Source organism: Mustela putorius, unplaced genomic scaffold (assembly GCF_011764305.1).
Source record: "Mustela putorius furo isolate JIRA1106 unplaced genomic scaffold, ASM1176430v1.1 tig00003871_pilon_pilon_pilon, whole genome shotgun sequence".
NCBI classification, from domain to species: Eukaryota; Metazoa; Chordata; class Mammalia; order Carnivora; family Mustelidae; genus Mustela; species Mustela putorius.
Genome location: NW_025422023.1, coordinates 4,073,759 through 4,087,328, shown reverse-complemented (window position 1 = coordinate 4,087,328; position 13,570 = coordinate 4,073,759).

The window sequence follows — 13,570 nt, the reverse complement described above, 5'->3', positions numbered from 1 at the left end:
GCTTGATTCTAATACGTATTCAGTAGAATGTTTATTCAAAGAAAAACCACCTCAAATACAGAAGGATTCTGACAACGATGAACAGAGAATAATCAGGCTTGGGAGAATTGCTCTGCATCTGGAAACACACCTTGCTTAGTTGTTTGTTTGCAAATAGAATAAACTTTCTGAACTAAAGGCTTCTGTAATTAAAACACTTGTTATTTAAAATATATTATTTTTAATTTACAAAACACATCTAAAATATTTGACTATAAATATGGATTAACAAGGCACAATATTTGAACATCATATTGTCCCCCTTTTCACCTAAGTTTTAAATTCAAGACTTGCTGGAAAGGCATGTAGAGGGGGGCATAAAATCTGTCCCACACTGGTAACAAAGTGTTCTTTCTCAATGTGTGAAGCAAAACCAGGTTCTCAGACTGTGTTGTATAAGACTTACCTATAAACCTTATACAAGGCAATAAGCCACAAATTCCTGGATTCCCCCTAGGGAGGTTCAGATCCACTAGAACTTCGAGGCCAATGAGGCTGCAGTCTAACAAATGTCCTGGGTGATTCTGTTGAAAATGGTACTAGAACATATTTTCTAGAACTCCCCTTTATAAAACACTGACTGCTTCATGAAATATTAACCTATGTGGCTTTCTTATTCTTGGCACCCTTGGCAGCCCTTCAATGTCATACTAATCTTTTTAGTGGAAGTTTCATGTAGTGGCCAAATTTTCAATTAAACACAATTCTACTCAAATTTAAATCACACACACCATTTATCACAGCTGCTAAACCTGCTGGCTAACTATCTTTTATGTTCCACTCCAGAGGTGCCTCATTTCAATGATGAATTAACAGATCCCTCCAAAGTCGCCTATCTACCTGTTCCTAGCTTTAGAGTGTGTAAGGAGTATCCAATTCTCAGGTGCTGGTGTTGGAAGAGAAAGCACAGACAGAGGTGCCAGGGAAAGCCAACCAGCTGGATAGGTAGGCCAAGCAAGGCTGCATTCCATCGGAAGGTAGTCACTTGATGTCTGGTTCTCATATTTTCAGGTTAAAGAGTTCAACTTTGTCAGACTGGCCCAAATTCAGGATGGAGATAGGAAATGATTCAGTAACAGCAATGGCAATGCTAATATCAACACATCTCTAAAATGAATGACTACTTATACAGGCATTTTGCTAATTTGCAGCCTATGCATTTTATCACTTATTTGAATTCCAAGACTATCGTATGAGGTAGGTAAAAATATCACACATATTTGTCAAAAAAGAAAACTAGGTTAACTCAATGCCCAAGAAACTAGTGAGTAGACCAGAATGCAAATCTGCAAGTGTACCATGAGAACTATAACCAGCAAAGCACCCTGGAGTATTCTCTTTCCACTAAAAAATCTACGTGGGAAATAAAATTAATCAGAGCAAGGAGAGTTAGTTGAATGAACCTAATAGTTAATGACATCAAGCCATAATAGCCTGAGGCATCCATGGAAAGTGCTAGGGAAATGCTGACAAATTATTCTTCTCAGAGTCCCCTCTCTTCATGCTTTGGCTGATTACGCTATCTTCAAGAATATTAATGTCATTGATCCACCTGTTTTTCCTTCCATATCAATCCCATTCCAGTTATGTACTCCTGAATCTACTCTCCAAACACATGGATTAGGTGGAACTCTCTCAAATCTCCTCCAGGATAAACTAAGAGACCATTTCACAGGATGAGTTACTTCCTTGGATGACTAACCTATTACATTACTTAATGATTCATACTAGTAAGGTTTTTTGGAGATTAGTATTTCCGTATTTTAAAAGGTGTCTTATTTATGCCCATCTACTTATTACACAAGAAACAGAACAAAGTAATAAGTACCTTAAGTCAAGGTGAAAAATAATTTGCAATCTTATTCAGTCAATTGATAAATATTTATTGAGGACTTACTTTATACAAGGCAATGTGCTGAGTGCTCTCTCACTCACTCCATGCTATAACATTCCTTTCTAATTCTAGAATGTGCTGAACAATGGAAACTGGAAATTGTAAAGAGTTTATGCTGTAAAAATTTAAAGAAAAAAAGCAAAAACCTTTTATCTTATAAAAAAAAGGTTTGGTTTGGACTGCAAAGACCTTTACTAATCTCCTTGATATTTTTTCTGATTTTTCTCATAAACTCTTTACTTTAGATTAGTTTCATTTTTAGAGAAAAGTTTCAAAGGTAGCACAGAGAGTTCCCATGTTCTCCTCACTCAGTTAACTCTATGGTTAACATCCTTTACAAATATGAAACATTTGTTTTAACTAAGAGCCTTGAGCCAACCTTGGTAAATAATTATTACCTAAACTCCACACTTTATTTGGAATTTGCTGGTTTTTGTGTCTCTTCTTTTTTCTATTCCAGGACCCCGTTCAGGATACCACATTTAGTCATCGTTTTTTTTCTGGTGTGTGACAGTTTGCCGTATTTTACTTGCTTTTGATGATCTTGACAGTTTTGAGTAGTATAGGTCAGATACTTTGAAGAATTCCTCAACTGGGGTTTGTCTGGTATTTTTCTTATTTTTAGAATAGGATTATATATTTTTGAGGGGAAAACCGCAGAAGTGAAGTGCTACTCCTACAATACCCTATCAAGGACACATAACTTATCACTCATGGCATTCACCTTGATCAACCTGTGCAAGGTAGTATTTGCTCGCTTACTCCATGTAAAATTATTCTGTTTCCCAATGTTTTCAGACAGTCCTCTTTGGAAGGAAGTTGATAACTAGAGTCCATTCTGGAGCAGGAAAAGGAGGATGGAATGTCAAGTCCCACCTCTTGGAAAGGGATGGGTAATCAATCTAGTTAAATTATTTGGAATTCTTCTGTACAGATCTGTCTCTTCTCCATTTCTTTGTTTAATCACTGATTAGTATAGATATTGTTTTTATGGATGTTTATTCTTTATATTGGGCATAACAATAGTATGTTTTTTGTTGTTTATTTGTTTGTTTGCTGTTGTTTTTGCTGGAGTTACTCCACCTTGGCCATTAGGAGTTCTTTTACATCAGCTCCCTCATCCCTTCAACATGACATTAACTTTTTGTTTTCTGAATCTTTCCTTACTTTCTGCAATCTCCATGTTTTTGTTTCTGAATTGTCCCCTAAACTTAAACAAGTCACTTTATTCCTGGATTCATTGACATTACTCTATTAAATTAAATTCTTATTTGTTGTATTAATGGAAATTACAATACAGTATATATTTAAAAAAAAAAAAAAGCTAAATGATTCATTTAAAAGTTTTTGCTCATGCAAGGAAAACACTGCCCATAGGAAAGGAGCTTCTTTCCTGAAAAATAAAATTGCAAGATTATATAAAATGAAAAAAACCTAGAATTTAGATTAAATTTAAATGTAGCAAAGCATGGCTATTTGCTCATTGAGTGGGTCCTCTGATCAAATAAACTAGCTGATTGCGGGGCACTCAGTGCAAAACTGAATATTTTTGCAGCTTCTTACATAGATGTGATTCATGTCCTTCAGGCTATACTTCATCTACACCCCCCCACACACACACCCTGTAAAAGCATGGGTCATGATCTTCTGGAAACATTGATGTTTTACTGGCAGTTTCCCTGTTTGGCCTTCTTTGGTAGATATTAAAAAAAAAAAAAGCTACAAGATATGGATCTGATCCCTACACTGTCCTATTTCCTTTTAGGAAATGAGATAATGTTTTGATGCTTTTATTCCATTTCCATTCATGACCATCTATTGTACCATGTGACAACCATGTGACAAGACAAGAATTATGTAACAGCTTATATTACTGTAATATAAGTAAGTGTTAACAGTCAATAGGAGACGCCTGGAAAGTTTTTGGAGTCATAATACCAGATTTCTCACATAAAAACAGAAAAAATAGGTCTGATTCTTCATCAGATTCTTTGTAGCCAAGTGGAGTACCAACAATATCACCAGGTTTTAAAAATCATGTTGGCTCTTTCTCTGTTTTTAGTGTGATATTAAAACTTCTAAGAGATCTCTAAAGAAATAGGTAGAATATATTTCTTTTAATATAGAACATAGCCTGGGCGCCTGGGTGGCTCAGTGGGTTAAGCCGCTGCCTTCGGCTCAGGTCATGATCTCAGCGTCCTGGGATCGAGTCCCGCATCGGGCTCTCTGCTCAGCAGGGAGCCTGCTTCCTCCTCTCTCTCTGCCTGCCTCTCTGCCTACTTGTGATCTCTGTCAAATAAATAAATAAAATCTTTAAAAAAAAAAAATATAGAACATAGCCTGTTGTGAGGCAAGTATACTAGAGAAGTGAGTGATGCCAAATGCTACTTGTTCAATCTCAGTGAATTAGTGGTGCTAACATGGGGACAATCTGTCAGATCTTATGAACAGCATGATATGTAGCAAGTTAGAAGCAAAAGATAGATGATATGTTTTTTAAAAGAATAATGGAATTAGAGTTCCTTGCATACCTGTTGAGTATGTCATACAAGAAATAATGGAATTTTTGTCTATTTATATTCACCTCAAAATTAAAATCAAAAAAGTGAATAAGTTTTTGTTTATTATGTATGGTGACATAATGTAATAGACAGATCTAAGTACAGATTCTGATGCCACCATTTACTAGCTGTTTCATCTCGTGCAAGTAACCTCTTTCACTCTCTCTTTACTTGGCTGTAAAATGATTTTAGGGTTAATACAAGGACTAAAGTGAAATACATGTAAAATGCCCAGCATGATTTCTGCTGGATAACTGAAGTTCAATCAGTGGTGATCATTATGACAATTATCAGTCAATAAATATTCACTGGTTACCTTGCAAATACCCATTTCAGTATTAGGTCTGGCTGAGACAAAGATCTATAAATATATACTCGCTGGACGTGAGAGTGTTATCAGTATGGGTCTTACAGGACACAGATTTTCACCCGGATGATTTAACTAGAAAACACTTAAGTAAAGCAATATTTAAAAGAATAGACTGAAAGGAATTAACAAAAAATGACTAGGCATCTAGGTGAGCCAATTCCTTAAAATCTCTCTCTCTTCTCTCTCTCTCTCTCTTTCTGTATGTATTCTACTGGTTCTGTTGCTCTGGAGACCCATGACTGACACCAAGCTCAAATTGTATGGGAATTTATTTTTCACCCCCTGGCATGCATGAATCCTTCTAAGGTATCTAGGATATTTAATAATATCTGGTGCAATTAGCACAATGTCATTAATGTCATAATGTAAAGATATTCCATGTTGCCATCATCGAAATTCCTGCAGATTCCATAGCAACAGATTTCAGGATATTGCTGCCATTTCTGGGTTAATTCACAATAGTTTTTGTTTTTATAAGATGGAATTGAGAAAAAGCATGTGCCTTGCAATTACACACCAGGTGTCAGGAACAGAAGTAAGATTCTCTGAAAGACAGACACCTTATAGTTGAGATCATTATCAGCATCTGATTAAGTTTATGATTATTCAGTCTTTCTAGAAAACTCAGATAGCTTTTTCATAGGTCAGATGCATTAAGAGGTAATATTGTAGGAATCGCCATATCTGTATCTTCAAAGTTTTTATGGTGAAACTAATGTCTAAAATCCCCACCTAAGAAACAGGACTAAGACCGGTTCGCTAATTTGATGTGTTGGTGAGAGGAGGTAGCTCCAGGAACTCATACTTGGCTCTTCCTTCCATTATAATCACTACTTCTTATGTTGGAGATCTTGTTAAATTATCTGTTCTGAATATTATACATAAGGAACTAGAAAAAAAAACGTGATAAAATATTTTTAGGTCTGCTGTACCCATTTTACAACAAAAGTGGGTCAAGACTCCATTTGTCACCATATTACCATAATTCACCATAGATTATGGTAGAATTTTGAAACTTCAGAAAATAGCATCACCTCAGAACTGTGTTTCTACTAAATCCTGAAAGGTCTGGGTGTTTCCCTTCCTCCAATAAACTGTTACCTTAATCAGTGGCCTTTCTCCTGAAGGTCTGGAGGAAGATTTACAAAATGCACTTGGCAAAATTATGGGATCTTCCGCAAAGGGATTCAATCCCTCCTTAATTGAGGGCTTCAGTGTCTGTAAATAGGCTTAATTCTATGACTTTGGGGAAAGGCCTTAAATGCTACACTAGTGACTCTAGTCAGAGTTGCTAGCCACCAGACCTCAGACCTAGATTTTCTTCCATTATAAAAAAGTCCAAGCAAAACTGTGATGGTTAGTTTTCTGTTAACTTATCTAGGCTATAGTACTCAGTTATTGAAATAAATACCAATCTAAGTGTTGCTGTGAAGGTATTTTGTACATGTGCTTAATGTCTGCATAATGTTAATCATTTACAATCCTTTAAATGAAGATTACCCTTGATAATGTGGGTGGGCTTTATCTAATCAGTTGAGAGCCTTTAGAGTAAAAACTTAAATTATTCTGAGAAAGGAAATTCTACCTTAATACTATAGCATCATCTCCTACCTGACTTTCTAGCCTACCAACCTGCCCTACAGATTTTGAATTTGCCATCCTACAATTACATAAGCCAATTCCTTGAATCTCTCTCTCTCTCACTCACTCTGTGCCTCTCTCTTTATGTCTGTCCGTCTCTCTGTTTCTGTCTTTCTCTCTGTATATGCATCTCATTGACTGAATTCCCAACCCTAAGCTAGGCAAGGGATTCATCTCTTCTTCCCTGAGATACCTGATAGATGCCTGGAAAAAAAAGAAAATTGAAGTTCTGCTAGTAAGGAGAAAGTGGGAATGGCCTTTGCAAGCAGCCAATGGTGTCTTGTAAAAGTACCATAAGATACACAGTTCACAATTTTATCATGATAATATCAATAAACACAAAAGACATTAATTATTAAAACCTGCTAAATATCCTCTCTATTCCTATAACAAAATGATTTTTTAAAGTTTAATGTATGTGCTTTAGAATACTCTAGTGGTAGAGAGGAAGATTTTGGATTTGGTGTTTTATATTGAAAATATAAATAAATAAAAGCCAGTAAAAAAATACCCAAAAGGCTTTCTCAGGCTTTATCTAACAACAAAGGTTATAAGTGTATACACACACACACACACACACACACACACACGTTTACATATATATACATATGTAAACTGAAGATCAAAATTTGACTTCATAACAGTAGTAAATATGATATATTCATTTATACAAAAGCACTGACTTGTTTTTCTAGGCCTCTGAAAGGAACAAATTCAAGTTTTGAAAATAAAAGTAAGAAAAGCAAGTGTTTTAAGGGATATATTTGTTAGAATTTTAGACTATTTTAAGAATGCTTTAAGTTTCCTGGAAAAAATCTCTCTGAAATAAGAACTTTCTCACATATGTTTGGGGGGAAAATTTGGGGGGAAAGTATTATCCTTCTATAAACACCAATTCACATGATTTGTTCCCGGAATAAATATGAAATCCTTTCATAAGTTGTTCTATCTAAAGTGAAATATGCAGATCGTCTTAGAGTCTCACATAACGAAGAGCTCTGTTGTATAACAGAGAGCCTTCTTAAACATCTCTTGACACTTAGCAGACCCTCATTGTTGGCCTTTTCACCATGACCATCATTTACATCTTTCTGGTCAATTCTTTATCTCCTCTCTTCAATGCTTGGCTCATGGAGTACTCAGTAAGTCTTTAGGGATGGAGAAGAAAAGGAAGGGAAGGAATGTTACAATATTTAGCCACATTTCTAAGAATGCTAACCAGCCCACACACTTGATGGGGCTAAGCTGTTGTACTCCTTCTCTTCATTTTTTTCTCCCTCACAGGGATGTGGTTTGGGGAAGACATATTTACAAACACCTACACATACTTAAGTACATATTTCTTTTCCTCATGAATTACAATGAGCGGTTGGAACAGTTGGGGTCCATCAATATTAGAAGCATTCATTAATTCATCACTGATAGTTTCCACAGAGAAATGTGACATTCTTTACAAGGCAAAATTGAGCAATACTTTAAGGAGATACCCTTGTAAGATGTTTTGTTCAAGACATGAAAATCTGGTAGCTACTATTGAGCAACTTGGTGAAGGAGGGAGACACTGCTTAAATGTCCCCATCAGTTCTCATAGGCCTTCTCGACCCAGTCTAATAGTTCCCTAATGAGACTACTGATAACATTGCAGTTGGTTTTCAAATGTGCCAAAGCTCCTAGTAGCCCCCTCAGCTCCAAAACGCATGATTCTCTAGTTTGTCTTCTTGAGTCTCTTCACTCCAGCTTCTGTTCCCCCAAACAACCCTGCCTAACTAACCTTGAGAAAAGTAATTATGTCCTCACTATTGATTAGGAAAGATCTATATTTAATTATGTGTAACATGTTCCACTATCAAACTTTCAGCTTGGTTCACCAACGCCTATTGAGTCCTGCTGCTATGTGCTTATCTGAGCCATTTGGTTATGAGCTTCTGTATAAGATGTTGAATTTTCCCGAGTCCCTGTATTTCATGAATAATGGTTTCATATCTTAAAGTCATGGTTGGACCCTTTCATGAAGCCAGCCTCCAAGAACGTTTCCTTAATGCAAAAGGAATCATTACTGTGCACAATTTGCATGTTTTTGCAGCAGCCGAGTCATTCATATGTACCATTAGGTAAAATCCTGAGATCACAGTGCTTAAAGTTCAAATATGCGCTGGAGTCAGAGTCAATTGCAAAGTAACTGATTCTGCCAGATCATGAATACAGTCAGTTTATTGAGAAAAAAACTGCTTCCTGCCCACTACCTTTTAAATGAAAATAGTATGTCTGCTAATGCTTCCAACTGAATTAAATTTCAGTTTTCTTTACAGCGAGAATTTTAATTCTAAATGTTACCAGTCTCTTTTGATAAAAGCTTGCTATGAACAACTCATAGTGGCTGAGCTATAATTAATACATAAAAATGTTCAAACAATATAAGATGTCCTGCATTTACAGAGTTTCTATGGTATCGACAGCATCATATAACTCTATTCCTGCCAAATAATGATTTTGCTCTGATGTTGATTAAATTATTTTTCAATGCAATGGACATTGAAGATGTCCAAAATATTGTATGGGTGGGTTAATATACAGGAAATCATAATGCTTATAAGCAAGTGATCTCATCAGATCATCTCAGATATTTAAATATCATGAATTAAATTTAAATAACATTAAATATCATCTCAGACATTTAAAATTCTGAGAGTAAGTTTCAAACTAATCAGTCCAATAAGAACAGTTGTTATTTAAGACTAACATAAACACAGGAAAGAAATAATAAAAAAAATAAGCAAAACTTTGATAAAAATTCTATGCTCTATCAGTATAGAGCATAGAATTTACCCATAAAAGCTCAGTATGAAACTATTCAATATTGTGATTGTATTAATCAAAGCTAATTATCCACAGAGACCCCTTAAAGGTTACTTTATACTTACACTAATGTTACAGAGTCCAGGCTCACAATGGATTATATTCCTAACTTTTTCTGAGAATTCATTGTGAACCATTTGACTACAGATTAGGCTGGAAAAATTAATTCACCTTGAAGAGATGAGCTCTTCACACAAGTTGTGTTTTTATATAATATAAACTGTAAATATGCTAATATTCCAACTAATTTGATCAATTTGGACAATCAAAATTTTATGTTACAGATCCATGCTGTTTAACTGTCTATACTCTCCTGATCCGATAAACATTTGACAAATAAGAGTTGACCACCATGAATATAATAAAATTTCGTGTTCAAATTTAGGAAGTTCAATTGCTGAAACCACTTGGATAACATTTAACATCACCTTTCCATATCATCAATTTTCATAAAAGTTTAAATCTTTATTAGCAAGTTTTACAAAATGTTCAAGCTTCACAAAAATTATCTTTGATCTTTAGAACATCATAAATTTCCTTCCCTAATGCTCTTTCAGTATGGATCTATCTATGAATTTTATAGTTCTGAAACCTGAAACATTCTCCTCTTCTCTTTATCTCTCTCCTTTCTTCTCTATACATAAATCTCAAAAAGTCTTCCAAAGCTCAAAGAACTAATAGTACTGTGGTTAGTGCACCAAGCAGATCTTGCAATCCCCAGACACTAGCCACCATTACTGTGGACTCTTGATTTTTCTACCACCACTGTGAATAACATCTGAATGTCCCTCAGGAATCAAAATCCCTGGTAGAAATATCCAATTGGCTGAGCCACATGTCCTTACCTTGAATGCCAGAGAGCAAGGAGAGGTATTATCTGTTCCATTTCAGCCAGCATGGCTGAAGATGAGATACTGCTTATATTACTTGTGACTCTACATTAAACTATTTAGCTCTGCATTGACAAAAGCAACAAACATCCCTTCCTTGCTAAAATGCTCAGTCCCCCTATTCCTTACTTAAAATTAATCCCCAACTTATATATGGTCTTCAAAGCTACAAATCACCTGTGAGAAGATCATTTTTCCACCTTTATTTTTTACCTTCCAATTTTCCCTAATCCTCTACCTCATGGTGTAGTCTGATTAATTATTTGCACTTTTCCCACTTCCCTATGATCTTTAATGTGAATCACTATGCCCAGAACATCTGGGCAATTCATCCCTGTCCACTTTTTTCCTGTTTTCCATACCAACTTCAACTGTGAGTATCCTTCAAACCCAGAACTGTTGATTACATCCCATTCTTTTATGTAGATTAACCCTTTTATTCTTTTTCTTGTCATTTTTATAATAGAATTGTTGGCTTTTTTCATATGCTTTCTAGTTCCTTTCTAGTTCATATTATACTCTAACGTTAGTCAGAATGACTTCTTCTTTGATAAAGCAAAATCATCCTTCTATCTTTTCTCACCATCCTTGTTTACAATGCCATTGCTAAGGCTTCAAGATTTCACATATAAAGGATTCACTCAGTAAACAAATATTCTTTGTCTGCTTCTTTGTGCTAAGCTGTTCCAAGCACAGGGGATTGAAAAAATGAACAAGATAACGTACTTACGCTGAAGGAATCTATATTCCTATGTGAAAGAGAAGAAGAAAAAAAAACTAGCAAATAACAATATGAAACAATGCTAAAGAGTGAGAATACTGCGAATAAAAGTAAGTATGGTAGAGGAACATAGAGTGACATGGAAAGAGAACTGAGTAAATAAGATGGTCATGAGAGAATATGCAAAGGGTGTTATATATAAACAGAGACAGAATAAAATGAGCAAGAAAAACATGCTGACATCTGGGAGAAGAGCATCCTAGTTAGAAGAAACCATAAATGCCAGCTTCTGAAGAAAAGCAAACTTGATCTATTAAACATCAAGAAGATCCCTGTGGTAAAGCAATAGAAGTATAAGTATAGAGCATATTGCTATGAGATGTAGGAGATCCTCAAAGCCTTATTAAATCTTTGGGTTTTATTTTAAATATGATAGCTGCTGGAGGATTTTGAACACCAGAGTTGCATTTTCTGCTCTATATTCCTAAAGATCACTAAGGATAGCAATGGAAAATTTATTGTATGGGGCAAGATTAGAGGGAGGAAGATCAGTTAGGAGACTACTGTGACTGTTTAGGCAATAGGTGATGTTAACAACATGAACTAGAATGACAGCCATGGAATTGGTGAAAAGATGTCAGATTCTGGATGTACCTTAAGAAAAGTTCCAGTGGGTTGGTGATGGATCAACCATGAAATATTGGTCCCTTTCTAAACATAAACATTTAAAATTCCCTCTAGATATAAAATGAGAAATTTTGAGAGGCTACTTTAACACACAGGTGTAAAGTAAAAGGAAAAGAAAGGGGTCTGAAGATAGATATGTGTCTAATATTATTAATGATTATTTAAAGCTACAAAGACTAAGTATAGAAAGAGAAGAAAGGTAAAAGAGAAAAGGTTAAGGTTCTGGAGGATTCAGTTAAGTAGAAGAAAGAACAACATACAGAGCACAAAAAAATATATAGTTTCTTTCTTTATTTTTTAACTTATTAGCTTTATTTGCACATCTATTTCTTTTTTAATTTTTAATTCACACCACTAATCTAATAGGAAAAATAGGTACTTGAGGCCTTCCATTTACTTTTAAATAGATAATTTCATAAAAACATGGTATTTCAGTGGTAGTTTTTATTTTCCATCTTTTTTTAAGTTTTTAAAATTTATTTTGGGGTTCCTGGATGCCATAGTCAGTTAAGCATGTGACTCTTGGTTTCGGCTTAGGTTGTGATCTCAGGGTCGTGAAATCCAGCCCTTCATGAGCTCTTTACTCAGCAGGGAGTCTGCTTAAGAATCTCTCTCCCTCTACTTCTGCTTCTCTCCTCCACTCCCCTGCCGCCACACAAAAGCTCATCACATGCTTTCTCCCTTTCAAATAGATAAATAAATAAATCTTTTTAAAGGTTTTCTTTATTTTATCACAGTAAATATATTTAACATCCATCACCATACACAATTAGAGAATTTTATTTTCTTGTGACAAGAACTTTTAAGATTTACTTTCTTGGAAACTTTGAAATATGCAAAACAGTATTATTAACTATAGTTGCCTTGCTGTACATTCCATTCCTAGGATTTTATTTATTTTATAACTGGAAATTTATACCTTTTGACTCCCTTTACCTTTTTAACCCACCTCCAGCCCCATGCTTCTGACAATCACCAATCTTTTCTCTGTATCTATGAGCGTGTTTTTTGTTTAGATTCAACATATGAGTTACGTCATATGTTATTTACCTTTCCTTGTCTGATTTATTTCACTCAGTGCCCTCAAGAGCCATTCATGTTGTCACAAATGGCAAGATTTCATTATTTTTATGGTTGAATAGTATTCCATTGTATATATTTACCATATTTTGTATCTATTCATTTGTTGATGGACACTTAGTTTGTTTCCATATACTGGTTATTGTAAATAATGCTGCAGTGAATATGGGGCGCTTGTATCTTTTCAAATAGTATTTTTGCGTTCTTTGGGTAAATACCCTAAAGTGGAATTACACAATCATATGGTAATTCTATTTTTAATTTTTTGAAGAGCCTCCATAATGTTTTCCATAGTGGTTGCCCCAATTTATATTCCCACCAACAGTGTACAAGGATTCCCTTTCCTCTACATCCTCGCCAATTCTGGTCTTTTAGGTAATAGCCAATCTGACATTTGTAATGTGATATTGTGGTTTTGATTTGTAATTCCCCGACCATTAGTGATGTTGATTATCTTCTCATAACTCTATTGGCCATCTGTATGTCTTCTTTGAAAAAACATCTATTCATATCCTTTGCTCATTATTTAGTTGGATTGCTTGGGATTTTATTTAATTGTATCTGTTCTTCATATATCTTAGATATTAATTCCTTAGATAATATAATTTGCAAATGTTTTCCCCCATTTTATACATTGCCTTTTCTTTTTGTTGATGGTTTCTTTTGTTGTGTGGAAGATTTTAGTTTGATGTCCCACTTGCTTATTTTTGGTTTTGTTGCTTTTTCTTTTCGTGTCAAGTCCAAAAAAATCATCACCAAAACTGACATCAAGGAGCTTAGTGCTCATGTTTTCTTCTAAGAGTTTTATAGCTACAGGTCTTACATTCGATT